This window comes from Staurois parvus, unplaced genomic scaffold (assembly GCF_062004578.1).
Source record: "Staurois parvus isolate SC_StPar_1 unplaced genomic scaffold, SC_StPar_1.0 ptg000242l, whole genome shotgun sequence".
Classification (NCBI taxonomy): domain Eukaryota; kingdom Metazoa; phylum Chordata; class Amphibia; order Anura; family Ranidae; genus Staurois; species Staurois parvus.
The window spans coordinates 2194022-2210484 of record NW_028318038.1 but is presented as its reverse complement, the minus strand read 5'-3'; the positions used below and the strand labels follow the sequence as shown (position 1 = coordinate 2210484).

General features: G+C 42.1%; 1 protein-coding gene and 1 non-coding gene across 2 annotated transcripts in view; both read right to left on the bottom strand.

The window, feature by feature from the left end:
• VPS36 (vacuolar protein sorting 36 homolog) overlaps positions 1–16463 on the bottom strand; it is an 81191-nt gene that overhangs the window by 22702 nt on the left and 42026 nt on the right. The window lies entirely within an intron of this gene.
• On the bottom strand, positions 6481–6677 carry LOC149459963 (U2 spliceosomal RNA). The gene has a single exon (XR_016313175.1). It is a non-coding gene; the product is annotated as a U2 spliceosomal RNA (small nuclear RNA).

Genomic DNA, 16463 nt, shown 5'->3' with positions numbered 1-16463 from the left:
ACATCTGTTACCAGAGAATGTTTTTTAGCCCAGATATCACTAGAAGGCATTACTACACTGTACTGTAGGGTCATTCCCCAAAATTGCAGGTATTCGGCATTCCCTGGGATTTTGTTGGATGGTAACATCACCACTGCAGTATTGAAGGGGAAGTGTAAGTATACCAACATTTAATTTTACACTTCTGTGCAGCAGATTAAGATAAGGGAGGGGGCCCTTGGTGAATAAGTGGGCCTTGCGTGGTCTGCTTTATGGAAAAGGGATATTCTTTTGAGATCAGCAAGGTGCGCAATTTGTTTGTAAGAGGTATAAAAAGGCCATCTGCATCAAAGTAGAATGATCCCTAAAACATCTGTGCCAAACTGATTTGGCAACAGCCACATACTGTAACTGTAGGGGCTCATTCATGCGTGCATCAATACTCTCTGTTTAAGTGGCATTTAAGCAGCATTTTTAAAGCCTCATAACTGCCCTTCAACGCCTGTCATAAATATTACAATGAGTACCACACAAGGCAGCACACACAGGAGCGATAGTGTTGGGCTGTGTTAAAAATTAAGCAACATGTTGCTTTCATGAAGCATCAATGCTTATCAGCCACCTCCATTAATTTCAATGGCAATGCAATCGCATCTTAACCACACCTAAAGCTTTTATGGCACGTTAATGAAGCATTTATAAGTGTTAGATTGGCACTTTGGGAGAGGCAGTGGAGGTTCCTGTACCCTAGAATGCACTGGGAAAAAATAGAGAATTAGGACAGAGCAGCTCCAGCCCCTTACTCTTTGTACAGAGCAGCCTTGTGGTAACACCATTTGCTTCTGTGCCCAGGCAAAAGCATGAAGCCAGTCAGCAATACTGACAGGATTCTCTGGTTTCCATACTCTCTTTCCTTGGAACTCAGGATCCCTTATTTTACATATTCTCCTTATTGAGAACTCAAGATTCCCTGGTTTACATATTCCCCTTCTGGGGAAATCGAGACTCCTTAGTTTGCATATTCTCACTCTCAGGAGATTGGGATTCTCTGGTTTCCATATTCTTCTTCTCAAGAATGCAGGATTCCCTGGTTTCCATAATTTCCTTCTTAGGAACTCTGAATTCCCTGGTTTACATATTCTCCTGCTCTGGAACTCAGGATTCTCTGGTTTACATATTCTTCTTCAAGAACTAAAGATTGCCTGGTTTACCTATTCTTCTTCTCGAGAACTCAGAATTCTCTGGTTTACATATTCTCCTGCTCTGGAACTTGGAATACCCTGGTTTACATATTCTCCTGCTCTGGAACTTGGAATACCCTGGTTTACATATTCTCCTGCTCTGGAACTTGGAATACCCTGGTTTACATATTCTCCTGCTCTGAAACTTGGAATACCCTGGTTTACATATTCTCCTGCTCTGAAACTTGGAATACCCTGGTTTACATATTCTCCTGCTCTGGAACTTGGAATACCCTGGTTTACATATTCTCCTGCTCTGGAACTTTGAATACCCTGGTTTACATATTCTCCTGCTCTGGAACTTGGATTCCCTGGTTTACATAGTCTCCTTTTTTTCGGAACTCAGGATTCCTTGGTTTACATCAGGGTGGATAAAAATCAATGATTTTTTTAAAAAAATTAAAAAAAAATCAGATTTTCTTAATTTAAATCGGATTTTTTTTATTTAAATCGGATTTTTTTGAATAAAATGCTTTTTGAGGAAAATATATTACCATCCAAAGGTTATTCCATCATGAAATAAAGATTAGTTTTTTAATTATGTAGAATAAGGCTGTATATGTTTAATTCTTTTGGTAAATAAATTCCATGAATCCATTCACAATGTCATGCTCTTCCAGAGGTTTTTGTAAGATTATTGGGCAGTTTCTCTGCCTACAAGATATTATCACAGATGCTCGGTTTACTTTTGCAGTTCTCAAAACTGAATTTGACTCAGCGGAGATCACATGCCTCTTCTTCACAGCAAAAATGTTATAACATGAACAGAGTTAAGAAAAAGACCGTAATCCTAACTTCTACAAACCTATGAATACAGAATCAACCCCTTCAGTGCTAAGTTTCAAGAAGCTCAGTGAACAGAATAGAAACAATATTTTTCTGACTGTTTGGAGTGGAATAGATCTGCACAAGAAGAAAGTGAAACTAAGTGTGAGGAGGAAGGGGCTGACAGTCTAAGTTTCTTAAAATATATATATTTTGTTTAGCCAAATTAGTTAACAAACATGGATGTTTAAGCAAATAACATATGCTGGAATGTTATTGTTTCAGTTGAATAAATCTATTTAAATTGTTATTATTAAGGTGATGATTATTTTTCTCCTTCCTAAGTACAACAGAAAAGTTGTCCAAATATGAATGATTACCGTATTTTTCGCTCCATAAGACGCACTTTATTCCCCCCAAAAAAGGGGGGAAAATGTCAGTGCGTCTTATGGAGCGAATATAAAGCGGCCGGTCCGGTATTTCTGCCGCCACCATGTCAGAATACCGGGCCGGCCGCTCAGCTGTTCTCTCCTGCAAGGCCTTACCTGTTCCTCGCTCCAGCACTGCACAGTCTTCCCGCGCTGGCTTCTGTGACAGCCGGGTGCCCACTGCGCATGTGCTGCGCTTTGTGAATGATCCGGTGTCTTCTGGGACACATGACAGGTCCCAGAAGGCGCCGGGCCATTCACAAAGCGCAGCGCTTCTCACGCATACGCAGTGGGCACCCGGCTGTCACAGAAGCCGGCCCGGGAAGGAGACAGAAGGACAACTCCGCGGAAGTGGGAGCGGGTACCTGTCAAATTCAGGTACCCGCTCCCCCTCCCTCCCCAAAGGTCAGCAGTCTCTGGTCATCCCCTGCACTGTCTACAGTCTCTGGTTATCCCCTGCACTGTCTGCAGTCTCTGGTCATCCCATGCACTGTCTGCAGTCTCTGGTCATCCCCTGTACTGTCTGCAGTCTCTGGTCATCCCATGCACTGTCTGCAGTCTCTGGTCATCCCCTGCACTGTCTGCAGTCTCTGGTCATCCCCTGCACTGTCTGCAGTCTCTGGTCATCCCCTGCACTGTCTGCAGTCTCTGGTCATCCCCTGCACTGTCTGCAGTCTCTGGTCATTCCCTGCACTGTCTGCAGTCTCTGGTCATTCCCTGCAGTCTCTTGGTCACCCCCTGGACTGTCTGCAGTCTCTTGGTCACCCCCTGGACTGTCTGCAGTCTCTTGGTCACCCCCTGGACTGTCTGCAGTCTCTTGGTCATCCCCTGGACTGTCTGCAGTCTCTTGGTCATCCCCTGGACTGTCTGCAGTCTCTTGGTCATCCCCTGGACTGTCTGCAGTCTCTTGGTCATCCCCTGGACTGTCTGCAGTCTCTGGTCATCCCCTGCACTGGCTGCAGTCTCTGGTCATCCCCTGCACTGTCTGCAGTCTCTGGTCATCCCCTGCACTGTCTACAGTCTCTGGTCATCCCCTGCACTGTCTGCAGTCTCTGGTCATCCCCTGCACTGTCTGCAGTCTCTGGTCATCCCCTGCACTGTCTACAGTCTCTGGTCATCCCCTGCACTGTCTGCAGTCTCTGGTCATCTCCTGTACTGTCTGCAGTCTCTGGTCATCCCCTGTACTGTCTGCAGTCTCTGGTCATCTCCTGCACTGTGCCCGCAGTCTCTGGTCATCTCCTGCACTGTGTCCGCAGTCTCTGGTCATCTCCTGCACTGTGTCCGCAGTCTCTGGTCATCTCCTGCACTGTGTCCGCAGTCTCTGGTCATCTCCTGCACTGTGTCCGCAGTCTCTGGTCATCTCCTGCACTGTGTCCGCAGTCTCTGGTCATCTCCTGCACTGTGTCCGCAGTCTCTGGTCATCTCCTGCACTGTGTCCGCAGTCTCTGGTCATCTCCTGCACTGTGTCCGCAGTCTCTGGTCATCTCCTGCACTGTGTCCGCAGTCTCTGGTCATCTCCTGCACTGTGTCCGCAGTCTCTGGTCATCTCCTGCACTGTGTCCGCAGTCTCTGGTCATCTCCTGCACTGTGTCCGCAGTCTCTGGTCATCTCCTGCACTGTGTCCGCAGTCTCTGGTCATCTCCTGCACTGTGTCCGCAGTCTCTGGTCATCTCCTGCACTGTGTCCGCAGTCTCTGGTCATCTCCTGCACTGTGTCCGCAGTCTCTGGTCATCTCCTGCACTGTGTCCGCAGTCTCTGGTCATCTCCTGCACTGTGTCCGCAGTCTCTGGTCATCTCCTGTACTATGTCCGCAGTCTCTGGTCATCCCCTGTACTGTGTCTGCAGTCCATTGGTTCAGAATATTTTTTTTTTCTTGTTTTTTGCCTCTAAAACCTAGGTGCGTCTTATGGTCAGGTGCGTCTTATGGAGCGAAAAATACGGTAACCTATTAAACTGGGGATAAAAAAACTAATATGAAAAGTTATTCTAAAAATCTTCATCTACTTGCATATTAAAGTTATATCAGCAAAAATTAGTCTTTATGTAGAAAACTATGATTTAAATCAAGCTTTACTGACTAGTGATTTAAATTGTGATTTAAATCGTGATTTAAATCAGTTTGATTTAAATTAAATCCACCTTGGTTTACATATTCTCCTGCTCTGGAACTAGGGGTTCCAGAGAACCTGGTAACTAGCGGCCTTTTAAATTTTGCACAGACCGAATCAGAGCTGTGCTAAAAAAATAAAGGCGTCATCCAGGTAGTTAATTTTCCTTGTGTCTGTGTGAATTGCAAATGTTCATGTTTGACAGAAGCCTACCTGTGGAAAAACAAAAGCCTGAAGCAATTTGTCAGAAGAAGGATTTGTGAACGGATCAGATGATTCCCAGAACTAATTAGTAGCATGCTACAACTCATCGCTCAAGATAGAGAAGTAAGGACAAAAAGGGAACAGGCACACACCTAACAGGAACTTCCTCACATAAACATAATACTACAGCCCTGTAGCCTTATCAGCAGACAGCAGCAGATGCAGGAAACTGCAAGAGCTCTTTACATCAACTCATTAATTACGGCTCAGCCACACACACATTAGAACTACGATGGCTGGACGCCTCTCCAATTATCCACTTAAATGTCTTTCTGTGATTTTTATGCTTATCAACATATTATGAATATGAACAGAACAATAGAACAGTGAAAGTGGAATGAAAGTGCAGACAGGAACAAAACAAGCAGGAAAAAAACATGGTGAAAAATGGAAAACATCTACTAAATAAACTATAAGACCACATGTATGTGGGCACCTTCTAAATTACTGTGGTCAGGTGTTTCCATTGAAGGTTACTGTTAAAGCCCATCTCTAGGAAAAGGAAAAAATACGGCCTTGCAGTGGGGCTGCCCCCGCACTGCAAGGGTTACATGTTCATTTAGGTCTACGGGGCTACTAAAAGCACTTTTAGTTACTTGATCCTCAAGAATCCCAGCAGCTGACACTCTATTCTACTCTCTTACTTTCTGGCAGTAAACTGTCCTTTAACATCCTCACATCCAATGCAGGGCTATGTGCTCTGCATTTGTCTTGATGACATCAGAGGGCATCTGATTGGCAGAGCATGGGAAAGCAAAGGCTATGAGGACTGAGTTTACAGCCTAGAGGAAGCCTGCGGGAGTGAAGGATCAGGTAAAAAAACTTTTGAGGCTTCCTTGATCTCAACAGCCATTTAACCTTTGCAGGAGCAGCACCACTGCAAGGGAGTACTTTTCTTTCCTGGAGTTCAGCTTTAATGCTACAGCATACAAAGACATTTTAGACGTGGTGCATAACAGTTTAGGAAAATGCATTTTCTGTTCCAGCATGATTGTGTCCTTGAGAACAAAGCCAGCTTTTAATTATTTTTATGGAGCTGTGCCGTGCGGGCTTGCTGAAATCTTGTAAACAAAAGAGTGGACTGCGAAATCAAAGCACATGGATAAAAGTGCACAAGGGTATAGTACTGGTCTGGTCTCAGAAGAGGAAGGGCCTCAATCCTTGAACCCACCAGGGCACAAGGCTCCTGGTGGGAGCAAGGTACTCTTGTCTACCTAGGCCACAGACAGGTGAATACCACTCCTTAGGGACCTTTCAAAGCTGGACCTCCAAGTACTTGGTGAAGGCTCTGCCCCAAAGAAGGACCTCCAGCTCTGAAGAGGAAAAAGATGTGAGGACCACAGATTCTCTCACCAACATCAAGGCAGGCTCCAAAAATCCAGCACCCTCTATAACTGAAAAAAAATAAACCACACATGCAGCATAAGTGTATGTGATAAATATGTGCATAAAGTATCATCTGCGTTACAAAAGATAGCAAGAAGGACTGCCCAAAAAGCATGTGCACAGAAAGCAAAAGTGACATGACCGAGTGCCAGTGAAACTCAATGGGGTCCCAAACCCATAGTCTTTTTCTGGCACCCCTGGGAGGCCACTCCCAAGGAACACATCCCTGAGAGCTCCTGGCACCTACCAGCCTCCAACCAGACACAAGATGCAGCCCCATCCTTACCAGAAAGGCATCAGCGTTTAGGTAGAGCCTGCTTACAACCAGGTACAAGCCTAGCAAACCAGGCCAGAACAACCTGGAATAAAAGCAACCAGCACCCACCTTATTATATTACAAATTTCTAACTGGCACCCCCTCTTGGATAGGGGTACTAGTGTGCTGATCATGAAACCAATTAGAACAGATACTACACTTGATCCTAGCAAAAGGGCTGAGAAGAGATTTGAACAAAGCCAAATGCATAAATACTGTACATGGTATGATGAGAATTATGAGGAAGAACTTGAGTGGCCTGTAATAGAGAGTCCTGATCTTACGCTACCAAACACATGTAAAAACCAACTGAGGGCCAGGTCTTCTAATATATGTATATATATATATATATATATATATATATATATATACATACACACACACACATATATACAGTTAGGTCCATAATTATTTGGACACAGACACAATTTTCATACTTTTGGCTCTGCATGCACCAGAATAAATTAAAAAGAAACAATCCCAATGAATTTGAAGTGCAGACTTTCAGCTTTAATTCAGGGGTTGAATACAAATATCAAGTACACATTTTAGGAACTGCAACCATTTTAGACACAGTCCAGGGGCGGACTGACCATTTGGAAAATCGGGCACTGCCCGAGGTCAGTAGGGGGCCCCATGAGATGCCCCTGGTACCTTTTTCATAGGCTTTTTTGAGTTTTAGCAAGGACACAGGGGCCCCATGATCCCCTATTATCCGGGGGCCCCATGAGTTGTCAGTCCGCCCCTGACACAGTCCCTCCATTTCCAGGGCTCAAATGTAATTGGAGAAATGAATATAATCATAAATAAAATGTTCATTTTTAATATTTGTTGAGAATCCTTTACTGGCAATGACTGCCTGAAGTCTGCAACCCATGGACATTACCAAAGACTGGGTTTCCTCCTTTCTGATGCTTTGCCAGGCTCTAACTGCAGCTGTCTTCAGTTGTTGTTCTTTGTGGGTCTTTCTGCCTTTAGTTTTGCCTTCAGCAAGTGAAATGCATGCTCAATTGGGTTGAGATCAGGCGATTGACTCGGCCACTGTAGAATATTCCACTTATTTTCCTTCAAAAGCTCCTGAATTGCTTTTGCAGTGTGTGTTGCTTCTGTACTGTGAAGCAACGTCCAATCACCTTTGCTGCATTTGGCTGAATCTGGGTTGACAGTATATCTCTAAACACTGCAGAATTCAGCTGGTTCTGTCACATCATCAATAAACACCAATGACCCAGTGCCACTGGAAGCCATGCATGCCCATGCCATTACACTGCCTCCACCATGGTTTACAGATGACTTTTTGTGCTTTAGATCATGAGCTGTTCCAAGCCTTCTCCACACTTTTTTCTTCCCATCATTCTGGTACAGATTAATCTTAGTTTCATCTGTCCAAAGAATGCTTTTTCAGAACTGGTCTGTCTTTTTTAGATGTTTTTTGGCAAAGTCTAATCTGTTTTTTCTATTCTTCAGGCTTATGAATGATTTGCACCTTGTGGTGAACCCTCTGTATTTGCTCTCGTGAAGTCTTCTCTTGATTTTAGACTTTGACAATGATATGCCCACCTCCTGGAGAGTGTCCTTCACTTTTCTGGATGTTGTGAATGGGTTTTTTTTTACCATAGGAGGATCCTGCAATCATCCCCCACTGTTTTCTTCTGTGGACATCCATTCCTTTTTATGTTGCTGAGCTCACCAGTGCATTCTTCTTTCCTCAGAATGTACCACACTGTTCATTTAGCCACTCCTAATGTTGCTGCTATCTCTCTGATGGATTTGTTTAGTTTTTGAATCCTTAGAATGGCCTGTTTCACTTGCATGGGCAGCTCCTTTGAACGCATGATGTAGGTTTACAGCAATAGATTCCATATGCAAATACCACACTTCCAGACCTTTTACCTGCCTAATTGATGAAGAAATAAAGAAGGAGTAGCCCACACCTGGCCAAGAAACAGCTTTTGATTCAATTGTCCAATTACTTTTGGTCCCTTGAAAACGGGGGGATGGCTACTCTTAAGAGCTGTAATTCCTAAACCCTTCCTCCGATTTGGATGTACAGACCCTCAAATAAAACCTGAGTGTTAACTTTCAGCCCATATCCATGATATAACTATAGGTTGAATATGTTTTGGTAAATACCTGAAAAAAACTAAAATTGTGCTTGTGTCCAAATATATATGGACCTAACTGTAACACTAATATACTCACACACACACTGAGGCATGTAGCCCTGTACAGTTAATGCATCAGAAGCCCAGGCTCGCTCATGGTAGCTGAAGACCTTTCCCAGACTACTTCCTGTAGCAGAAGCAGTCTAGGAATAACAAGATGAATTGGATTTTAAGATCACAGTAAAAAGAATAGTTCAAAGCAGAAAGCTGTGATCTCGAGTGTTCACAGACAGGAAAATCTAGAGGAAACTCCAGGAGGAAGTGAAAAAAAAGACCTGTTATACTGGGCAGCCTCGAGTCTATATAAAGAACATTACAGAAGCTGCACAAACTGACTCTTTAGACACAGATTTTAAACCCTAGCAACATTAATGTATTATATAACAGCTTTTCGGCCTTTAAATGTGGCTGCATTAGCTTTCGATTTTTTTAAATGTTTTTCCTTTATTTCTGCCTGATGGTCCAGCCAGTAACACATTTCCTGCACTTGGGTGACAATGCCCATTCATTGTACTGTATCAAGAAAACAGTAACAGGACAGGACTAATGAAACCTTCCCCTCTCCTGTTCTCCATACCAAAGAGGGAGGAGGCTCTGCCATTGGCTCCTGCTGCTGTCAATCACAGCCAGTGAGCCAATGGAGAGAGATATGGATGGGGCTAAGCCACAGCTCTGTGTGCAAATGGACACACAGAGCAGTGGCTCAGGAGCAAGCCTGCTTGGTGCTCCAATAGCAAGCTGCTTGCTTTGGGGGCGTTCAGTAGTACGGATGGGCCAGGACCGCTAGTGGGGGATCTGAGAAAAGGAGGATCGGGCTGCTCAGAGAAAAAACATTGCACAAAGCAGGTAAATATAACATGTTTGTTATGTAAAAAAATGTCTATAATATCACTTTAAGGGAGTGGGTTACAGAAGAAGGAAAGCTGACATTTAGTGATTTTTTATTTTTTTTTAAATCAGCACCAGGGACTGTACTTACATGATTGACACGTGTCTCTTGTGCTGGTGGCTGCTCTGTTTCTTGAAATCTTTATTCCTCTCCCCCTCGGATACCCCATTGGCTGTGACCTGCTGATGCTGTGGGTGTTAATACAACCAGCTTCACCTGTCACAGGCACTTATCAAAAAGTGCCAACTATGCCAGCCCTTGCTGCACCCCTGCTCCATTCAGAGAAGCTGTACTATCAGTTTAAGTAAAGTGATGCTGTTACCAATAGTGATCAATTCTTTACTTAATTTGAAAGGTGACATTTAACTGGTTGTGAAGACACCTGCTCCATTTTGGCTCCAGGTTTTGTAAGTACCCATCCATATTCAAAATATATACAAATTAAATCTGTTTACTGTTAGCTCTGTTCCCTTGAAAACCTCCATACAAGAGCAACCCGGGACAAAAATAAGTGCAAGATAAAGCTGCTGTGTAACCAACTACAAAAGAAACTGGATTCCTTACCTACCAGAAGAAGAAGAATGAGATGCAAGCTGTGTCAGGCATCTGCTATGTAAAGCCAAGTATAAGTAACTCTAATACACTAATGTAGCTGCCTATTGTCTACATGGATTTCTTGGAAAACACACAGCAATAGGAAAATTCCAAAGAATGACAAGCTCAGAGAACAGGTATCTAAAAAACAGAAGGATGAATACATGAACAGACTGGAAATGTGAGAAGAGCCGGATACACACAGATACATAAAGGAAACATTGGGGATGATGAGTGTCATTCATCCCTGAAGGACTGACCAGAGTTGGGCCTTAAAGTGGTTATAAACTCTCACATATACCCAGTGAAATGACTGGCCTCAGGTAATACACAGAGCTTAAACAAATCCTCCTACATAAGTTGTCTATCTGCAGTATTCTGTTCTCTACATCTGTTCAAGTGGTGAATTTATAAAGCTTGTCTGAGAGTTCAGAAAACAGGGGGTAGAGAGCTGAAGCTCTGCAGAGCTCTGTGAGGAGAGTTCTTAGAGCTGATTAGAATGAATAGATGCACAGCCCTTCACTCAGCTACCAGGAACAGAGCTGAGGCTGTCAATCTGCTGAAGGACCCTCCCCTGTCACCATTTTACATAGTTAGTCTGGCTGAAAAAAGACAAACGTCCATTCAGTTCAACCATTAAAAAAAAAAAAAATTATAATCCTACACCCACAGTTGATCCAGAGGAAGTCAAAAAACCCAGCAAAGCATAATCCAATTTTCTCCTGCAGGGGAAAAAAAATTCCTTCCTGATCCCCCGAGAGGCAATCAGATATTCCCTGGATCAACTTTACCTATAAATGTTAGTATCCAGTTATATTCTGTGTATCTAAGAAAGAATCCAGGACTTTTTTAAAGCAATCCACTGAGCTGGCCAGAACCTTAAGGGAGTCTATTCCACATTTTCACAGCTCTCACTGTGAACAAACCTTTCCGTGTTTGGAGATTCCTTACTTTTCCTCCAGACGTAGAGTGCCCCCTTGTCCTCAGTGATGACCTCAGAGTGAATAGATCTACACCGAGTTCGCTATATTAACCACTGATGTATTTATACATGTTGATCATATCCCCCCTTAATCTCCTCTTCTCAAGAGAGAATAAATTCAGTTCCTCTAATCTTTCCTCATAGCTGATCTCCTCCATGCCTCGTATCAGTTTGGTTGCCCTTCTCTATACTTTCTCCAGTTGCCCAATGTTTTTTTTGTGAATTGGTGCCCAAAACTGAACTGCATATTCCAGATGAGGTGTTACTAATGATTTGTACCGGGGTAATATGATATCTCTCTCTCTGGAGTCTATACCTCTTTTAATACAAGAGAGGATTTTGCTCACTTTAGAAACCGCAGCTTGGCATTGCATGCCATTATTAAGCTTGTGTTCTACCAGAACTCCCAGATCCTTCTCCACCATTGACTCCCCCAGTTGCACCCCCCTAGTATGTATGATGCATGCATATTCTTAGCCCCAAGTGCATAACCTTACATTTATCAACATTAAACCTCATTTGCCACATAGTTGCCCAATTAAACAGTGCATTGAGGTTGGCTTGTAAATTGGAGACATCCTGTAAGGACATTATTCCACTGCACAGCTTGGTGTCATCTGCAAAGACTGAAATGGGATTTTTAATCCCAGACCTTATTTCATTTATAAATATATTAAAAAGTAAGGGTCCCAACACTGAACCTTGGGGGACACCACTGACCACCCTAGACCATTCAGAGTATGAATCATTAACCACTACTCTCTGAATACGATCTTTTAGCCAGTTTTCTATCCATTTACATACAGATTTTTCCAAGCCCATAGACTTTACCTTACACATTAGCCGTGTATGGGGAATTGTATCAAACGCTTTTGCAAAACCCAAGTATACCACGTCCACTGCAACCCCTCTGTCCAAGTATACCACGTCCACCGCAACCCCTCTGTCCAAGTATACCACGTCCACCGCAACCCCTCTGTCCAAGTATACCACGTCCACCATCACCCCTCTGTCCAAGGTTTTGCTCACCTCCTCATAAAAAGAAATCAGATTTGTTTGACAACTTCTGTCTTTCATGAATCCATGCTGTCTGTTGCTTAAAATATTTTTTTCCAGCAAGAACTCATCTATGTGGTCTTTTATTAAACTCTCCAATATCTTCCCAACTATAGAAGTTAAACTAACAGGTCTATAATTACTTGATAAAGATTTTGACTTTTTAAATATTGGCACCACATTGGCCTTACGCCAATCCAGTGGTACTATGCCAGTCATTAAAGAGTCCCATGACAATGACAGAGCTCAATTCTTTAAGGACCCGTGGGTGTATGCCATCCGGTCCAGGTGCCTTATTCACCTTTATTCTGTCTAAATATTTCTGGATCATATCAATTGTGAGCCAATGTGGATCATCTGGAGCTGTGTCAATACCATGCCCATTATAGACAAGAGCTCCCTCATGCTTCTTTGTATACACAGAGCTGAAGAAGGTATTTAATAAATTTGCCTTCTCTTTGTCCCCAGTCACTCACCTCTAGATTATTTTGTAAATCGCCTACATGCCAGGACCGGACCTTTTTATTATTAACCACTTGCTCTCCTGAGGCCATTTTTTGCGTTACGGCGCTGCGTTACTTTAACCGACGATTGTGCAGTCATGCAACGCTGCACCCAAATAAAATTTACGTCCTTTTTTTCCCACGAATTGAGCTTTCTTTCGGTATTTGATAGCCTGTACGTTGGTCTTTTTGTTTTATAGTGCAAAAAATAAAGATAATTTTGAGAAAAATAAAACAATATTTTTTACTTTTTGCTTTTAAACATGTCCAGTAAAAAAAATCTAATTTCGTCATAAATTTAGGCCAAAATGTATTCTGCTACATGACTTTGCTAAATAAAAAAAAAATCCCAATATGTGTAAAGTAATTGGTTTACATGAAAGTTAGTTTACAAATGGCAGTATAGATACTGGAATTTTTTTTTTTCTTACTAGTAATGGCGGTGATCAGCGACTTATAGCATGACTGCGGTGGGCATTCTGACACTGGGGGGAACTGACTTGGTGTCACTGACATCCCCAGTGACACCAAAACAGAGATTAGTGCTAAAAAAAATAAAAGCACTGACACTGTAGTAATGGCACTGAGAAGGAAGGGGTTAACATGAGGGGCGATCAAAGGTTTAACTGTGTGTAGGCTGGGGGGTAGTGCCTGTGTAAAAACCCGCACATTGCTTAGTAAAAAAAAACACAGGGTAAACACACTAAACATTGTTAGGAACATATTTAACCCTTTGATCGCCCTAGGTGTTAACCCCTTTCCAGCCAGTGTCATTAGTACAGTGACAGTGTATATTTTTAGCACTGATCACTGTATTACTGTCACTGGGCATGTCAGTGACAGTTAGTCAGTCCCCCTCACTGTCCGTGTCAAATTGCCCACCACACTATCACAATCCCACTCTAAATCGCTGATCCTCACCATTACTAGTATAAAAATATAAATGAAAATTCCAGTATATATACACACCATAGTTTGTAGACACTATAGCTTTCACGCAAACCAAATATACACTTATTTGGATTTTTTTTCGCCAAAGACATGTTGCAGAATACATTTTGGCCAAAATGAATGAAGAAATTATTATTTTTTATTTTTCATTGGCTATGTTTTCCTGAAAGTAGAAAATAATGTTTTGTTTTTTAATTGTGGGTCTTTTTTTGTTTATATCTCAAAAAATAGAAAATCCATTGTTGATCAAACACCATCAAAAGAAAGCTCTTGTAAAAAAAACTGATGATATAGATTTTCTTTGCGCAGAGCATTGCATGACCGCACAATCGCCAGTTAAAGTAGCTCAGTGCTGAACTGCAAAAAATGACCTGGTCACAAAGGGGGTAAAATCTTCCAGAGCTCAAATGGTTAACTGAGACAAGTCCACACTATAGAGCGATATGCTTTGTTCCTTTTTCATGCCTGAGGTTTACAACCACTTTAAGGCCTAATCTGCAGTTCTAACTTTTAAAAATTGTGGAAATTCTGCAATTCTCTTCACTCAAAAATCGCCAAGCACAAGTGATACAAAAAAAAGGCTATTAACACTAGCTTATTATAGGTTGGCACTGTAACTGGGTCAGTCCTACATGTTCCTGCCTGATGTCATTACAGCACCCAATAGTAGTGTAGTAACCTGTGGAAGGGACCACAGTGCCCAGAGAGGACCAGACATCTGAAAACCCAAAAATATTTGAGATGCTGAGGATCCTTCAACAAACTTAGCTTAGCTCTTCAAAAGAAAGAAGGGACAGGTGGCAGGACAGGTCAGTATTTTCTTTACCGGCTCCCCTTTTTCAAAATTTTTATTCCAGTGGCTTAACCACTTCATGTCCGGACACTTTTACTCCCTTCCTGTCCAGGCCAATTTTCAGCTTTCACACTTTGAATGACAATTGCGCAGTCATGCAACACTGTACCCATGTGAATTTTTTAGCATTTTTTTGAGACAGATAAAACTTTATTTTGGTGGTATATATTCACCACTGGGATTTATTTTATTTTTTTTGCTATATAAATGAAAAAGTCCAAAAATTTTGAAAAAAAAGTGTTTTTCTTATAAAATTTTGCAAGTAAATATTCTTTCTTCATTAACCTTGGCCAAATTGTATTCAGTTATCTTTTTTAGTAAAAAAAATAACCCAAATTAGTTTATAACCAAAAATAATAATTTTTCAAAATTTTAGTTTACATTTTTAATTTTTTTTATATTTTATGTATGTGTTTTTTTTAACATACAGTCACCCTAGCAGTACAGTGTCACCACAGTGACACTGTACTACTTGTGGCTGGTGATGAAGATTATTATTTTTTTTTTACACCCATAAAGGCTGTACAAGCAATCATTTCTCCTTCTCTCTGGCTGCATTCTTTATAAACGGCCACCCGTCCCTGCATTGCTCCCGCCTGGCCGTTTATATACATGGACTGGACGGGAAGTGGTTAAGAGAAACAGCACAAGCCACATCCGTAAGAGTGCAACATCTGCTCATCTCTGGTCATCTCCTAAATCAAAACAATGTTAGGGATGTATTTAATTTAAAGCAGAACTTAAAGTGGGGCTATACTGCATCTGAGCACCACAAACCAAAAACGCTATTTATTCACCTTTAATATTCAAAGCAAACTCAACCATAAATCAATGTATCCATGCTTTATTTTGCTAGGAAATCACTTTGAAAACCACCCCCTAGAATTTCTGGCCATGGCCATCTTGAGTAAGGGCAGATGATTCATGTAGCATTTACTTCCTGGAATCCATCTGCCCTTAGTTCAGGCATGCAGGCAGGAGAGTATACTTAGCTGAGAAAATCCCTCCCACCTTCCTCCCCTCCTGAAGACTCCTGGGATGTATGATATCATGTGCCTAGGCATGTCAACCAGGAAGTAACTGAAGAAATGTTAAAAAAAGAGTTAAAACAAGCAAAAAAAATATATTTTCATATCTATTTACTAATGCTAGCAGCATAAGGATTAAACATAGTCAATGTTGACTATGAGAGAGTGAAGTTCCTTTTTAACTGTACCAAAGCATTACAAACCAAAAACGCTAATTAATTCATTTATAAAATCCAAAGCAAACTGTCTGTGTCTCCATGCTTTATTTTGTTGAGAATTCACTGTAACCTCCCCCCCCCCTTCCCCCAGCATTTCTAGTAGCGGCCATCTTGAGTAACAGCAGATGATTCTTGCTTCATTTACTTCCTGGAATCCATCTGCTCTTAGCTCAGGCATGCAGAGAAGAAGTGCTTAAACAAGAAAGAAAATAAAATGCAGACTCCTGGGAGGTGTGACATATTTTGGCCTAGGCCAGAAACCAGAAAGCAACTGAAGTCCAGCAGTGTGGAAGATATATGTCACCTCCTCATTGCCTGTTTAAACCCTAAAAAGGCTAAACCACCCTATACCTAAATGGTTTGCGTTTGACAGTTGAACTGCCCACCATGTATGGCGTTCTTTAAGTGGGTGGTCAAGTCGTAGCTCCCTGGTCGCCTGTGTGAATGAGTCCTAACTATAGATTTTTACATACCCTGAAGATGTCCACTGCACCCGACTTGTAGGGCAAGGCCAGTGGCATATGATGTTCTACACCCACTGTTAATCCCTGGTGTAGTATGTTTTGCCTGTGTTACTCTGTAACCTTTATGAATATATCTGCTGTTAATAAATCATGTGGTTTTAGCATACTGCTCTATGGGCCTTTGTTCTTTCTCCTACCCATTATTACTCTGAGGTGATAACCAGTGAAGGACCATGGAGGGGATATAGTCAGTGGGACCCTGAGTGGTGGCCC